Below are 5,202 nucleotides of genomic sequence, written 5' to 3' on the forward strand. Positions count from 1 at the left end.
ATCCACTTCACGTGATGGCGCCGAGATGGTGCTTTGCGGCAGAAAAGAGATCGATGCACATTCTCGATCTCCTTTTATACAAGGGTGTCTCCGGAAGATGGTTGTACGCCATGGTTAACGAATAGTTCCCCTTTTTAGCCGTATAACAACTGTCGACGAACGAGTATTGTTTCTGCAGTTGAAATATAGGCGGCGCGCTATTTCTCCTTTTCGTCGTATGCAGGGTATACACGAACAATGTCTGTTATCTGTGGTTGACACAAGGAAAATAACAGAGAGATTGTTGATGCGAAGTTTACTGTGCCGATTTCCCGACTTGTGTGAACTTTTGTGATGTTCCCTGAAGGTCTCACATTCCAATTTTTACACATTGCATATTTGAAAGTGCGTTTGATGCCGATCGATATGTATGTACCTGGAGGGAGAGGCTTAATAAAACACGACCAGTTCCGACTATCTCAACCTTTATTCTGACATACCTATCTTACAAACTAAAAACATCATAGCCTACTGCAGTACCAGACTTCTGACTGTTGATAATTAATCATTCAGTATCAATTTTTATGTAAATAAAAAGGGCATGATAAAGCACACCCCACCCCTTACGTGAAATGCAAATACAGTAGATCATGACATGATCTATTTCATGACTAGAATCAACTATAATATTGTGAATTGAAAATTGGATTCCAATCCAGATTGTCCAGATTGAATCAGAGTATCCAGATTGTCCCATAATCGGAATCTCCATCCGAACATTTCATTTCATCATTTTTGATGCCCGAGAACTGTTTTAAAAAATAATTTGAATTTTTATCAGGTTTTTTTTATCGACAAAATTTAAAACTGTTCGGTTTATTTCACCATCAAAACAAATTCGTTGGAACGCAACAAAATTGTGTTATACTCAGAAAAATGAGTTCTACCAATTGGGCTATAGAAAACAGCAACATTTTGTTCACTAAATAACCCAGTTAAGGATGTCTCAAGAGACGTATGCAACAGTGCAATATCTAATTATATATTTCACGTAATATTTCATACTAGGTATGTGTCTACCCGCAAGTCTGTGGGCAAAGTATAGATAATTCTATATTATTTAAAATCGATTCGATTCAGTAAATGTATTCCATGATTCAAACTAGTATACTTTTATATTATTCCAAAAAACAAGATTCAATCCCAAGAACGGATCTTTACATTCATGTTCACCGAATAGGTTGAGAGTAGGAGCTGTAACTGCTCTATAGGGTAGAGCTGACAAGACCTGAGTCTCCAGATATTGCTCCAGGTACACGGGATCTGAGTTTTTTACCGTTGATACAGACAAATGCCAAATGCTATAGTGAATACCATATAGAACAAGAACGATCTGTTATTGAGTGCAATTTGCACTTTTCTTATCATTGAACTTGAACAGGAAACCATTGCATTACATTTTTTTTACCAAGGATAATTCAACCAGGGGTCTCCAGTTAGCCTAGTGGTTAGGGACAGTGCTGGGAAATGTCACGAAGCTCGTTCTGAGGAGTCAAAACCATGCAAATCACAGCTACCCATGGTGATAGCTGCAAAACCGTTAGCTAGTGTAGTGTAGTTTGTTGAAATTCATTAGTAACCATGTGTTGCTACGGTAGCTCACTACAGTAGATAGGTTGTTGAGGGCAAATTATTTACTTCACTTTTCATTGGTTTTTCGGTTTTTCGTAGTGATGCACTGCGGGGCCGCAGTCGCGGGAACAATCGCGCTTTTTTAATCTGGGCTTGTGACCCGATGAAATACACCGACTTCATCAACAGCGTTTTGAGGGATTAAACGAGCTCCTTTAGTTGCATCGGGATATTCTGGGACACGATTTCGGGGATTTCCGGACGGGATTTTGGTGATAAGTTAAGAAGCCTTCGCTGGAGGAATCGGTCAGGCTGAGGACGAGACAACGGGAGGAAAGACACTTTGATTGAGTTATATTTGGATTTTATGTGGCAGAATTCACTTTAGAGCAAAAATGAAATTTTTATCCTGCTGAATCATAGGTTATGCCTTGAGAGGAACGATGCATGGGAGCTATAAAAAGAAAGCCTTCGTTGTTTGAACGAGACGGGCTATCGGCAACGGGTTCTCGTGGAGTAAGGTCCTTCGAATACGATGGGTCAGGGACACCGATCTTTGGTAACTTTTGGCAATACTCTTAAAGATGCATCTGTTATTCTTGAAATACATATCTCACAAAACTGAAAGACGAAAATCACCCAAAAGGGAATAAAAATTTCGAGCGAATGGAACTGAGGTCCTCATAAAGTCCGCCAGTACGTCAATGAATTTCAATGAAACTCAATTGGGTTTTTAAATTTTTAAAAATATATTGATTTTTTGATTTTATACAAAAGAGTACCTTTTTCTGAGCCACTATGATTTTTTTCAGATTTTTAGAACCTTATTTTGGTACCTAAAATCAATTTCAAAGCAATTTTTTGAAATCACCTTTTGACAGCTGGGCAACTGTTTGACAGCTCCGTCCAGTACAAAATCCGATGAGGGGTGATTCGACAAATCGCTCCCATATAAACTTCAAATTGATTTTTAAATAGGTTCCCGGGCTCCAAAATTCATGAAAATTTGGATTTCGGCTCAGTTTGACATGCAGATTCAGAATATCGAATTATCTCAACATCGTTAAATTGGAGCTCCCACGCTAAAGCTGCTACTGTAGCAATTTATTAGAACGCCTACTGTATTGTTTCAAACACATTTCTTCCGGTTATGAAAAGACAGCGAGTCAATCATCAAATTTAAGCAAACTACTGTTACCATTCCCAGCACTGGTTAGGGCTATGGATCGCCAATCCGAAGATGGTGGCTTCGATTCCCATTCCGGTCGGGAAAGTTTTCTCGACTCCCTGGACATAGTGTATACAGTAGACGTTCGCTCGGTGCAAACGGTTTAACTGCAAGTACGCTAAGTGCAACAATTTTGCAGTTATCGCACCGCTATCCGTCGAAAACAAAACGTCAACAGAGTTGCGATGTTTTTCGGATGCACTTCAGCTACATTGCGATGTTTTTGAGTGCATTTTGGCTGCGTCCAACAGCATTGGACATCAGTTTGACGGCTGTCAGTCGTTGCAGTTAGCGAATTTTATTCGGTAACTGAAACGTACACACTAAGATCAGCTCGGTATTTTTCCCATCTTTTTACTGAGTTCTCAACAGCAGATTTAACTAGGTACGCTCGGTTATTTCTTTTGCGGATATTACGTTAATGAGTTACTGAGCTCTGCTAATAAACTGTCAAAAGTTACTGATGCACGGTAAATATCGTTACTGGTGAACGGTAAATACGATTGCCGAGTGTAACGAGATAAATTTGCTGTTGAAAACTCAGTAAAAAGATGGAAAAATACTGAACTCAGTGAAAAAATTACCGAGCTGGAACATCTGAATCTTAGTGTGTAAACATGTTGCACTTATCGAACGTCTACTGTACTTGCCTCACAATATACAAATTCATGCAATGGCAGGCAAAGAAAGCCCTTCAATTAATAACAGTGGAAGTGTTCAAAGAACACTAAGTTAAAACGAGGCAAGCCAAGTCCCAGTGGGGACGTAGAGACATAAGAAGAAGGAAAATTCAACCAGTCGAAACTCTAAGCAACTGCTAATGTGTTGACCCGTAATTTTCAAATTTAAAAATCTGTGAGATAATTATATTTTTTTCATCATATTCGGACCCGGATTGAAGATTGTGGGGCACGGGGCCAGAGCGGATGTGGAGACTCCTCGGAGGTACAAATGCGATGAGCAAAAAAAGCTTCTCTTTTCTTTCCAAGAATATAAAACAAAGTTAATGTGTAGCAAGCAAAAATGGTTTTTGTGGCTGCCCCTTAAATGTAGGGACCCTGGCCCCACCGCCTCCCCTGATAATAGTGTATGACATAAAAAGTTCAAATAACGAAAAGTTATGTATTTTTTTTGCCATGAAGCCAACGTTCGAATGATTTCATTTGAAATACCTTATTAATAAAAATTAACAGGAATCATCCTGTCCAGTCTAGAGCAGCAAATAATTGTTGCTAGTCCATTGAACACAATGACACCCTCAGATTTAACCAATATTCAGTGGTCCCCAGACTTGTTTACATTTATAAATTTGCTTAAATAATCAAATCACAGACAATCAGACGTAACACTACGAACGTTTCACGATTCAAATTATATTACCGGACATCTGTTCGCCCAATACTAAAAGGACTGAATTTGGCCGACCACCAACTAGGTGGCGGTAGTGGGCAAACGTCAAACTCGAACAAAATCGATGCGAGCGCCACGAATGGGCAGTTGGCCAACTATGAAATTTAAAAAAAGACCGTTAAATCGGTGTACGATGGGAAATGTCAAAGTGTTACGTCTGTTTGTCTGTGATCAAATTATCGCTTTCAAATTACCCTAGTTTCACCACATAAAACTGCTATCTAGTATAACAGTCCGAAAAATATCGCAAACTTTATTTATAAAATCACGACTTAAGCCTGCCCCAAACCGACGTGACTATAGCCGGCGACAGCGATTTTTCAGGTGAGTAAACATTTAAGCCATGGAGCGCATTTTCAAAAGAACAACTAGGAAAAACCAAACACCTCCTTGAGCTGAATTTTTTAACGATTGATCACTCACTGAGTGTAAATAATTGATTAAATTGTCAGCACGATTCGATACTTACTTTTTGTAATTTGTGCTTTTGAAGATGCAAGGTTCGGCTTAAAGGTACCTTCGCCTAAAAAATCGCTGTCGCGGTCGAAAATCGCGTTGGTTTGGGGGAGCGGTTACATATAAATCTAACTGCGTACACATCGTGGAACTCGGAAGCATTTCGACGAATAAAGCCTAACACAGCAAAAGCTTTTGCCGTGGTCATTGTGATGTGTTTATTAAAGTTCAGTTTACAATCCATTCTCACGTCCAAGTCCTTTATCGCTGTAACGCGTTCCAATATGACTCCGTTGGTCGTGTACTCAAAATTTAATTTCCTCCGCGTTTTGTTGAAACTCATTACCTTGCACTTCAGAGCATTCATCTCCATTCTATTTGCGACACACCATTCTGCTACAGTGTCGACATCTTGTTGCAAGGCGGCACAGTCAACTATTGAGCTGACAACACGATATATCTGCAAATCATCTGCGTTTGACATCAAACTGTGGGTC

The sequence above is a fragment of the Aedes albopictus genome, chromosome 1 (genome assembly GCF_035046485.1).
Source record: "Aedes albopictus strain Foshan chromosome 1, AalbF5, whole genome shotgun sequence".
In the NCBI taxonomy this organism is placed as follows: Eukaryota; Metazoa; Arthropoda; class Insecta; order Diptera; family Culicidae; genus Aedes; species Aedes albopictus.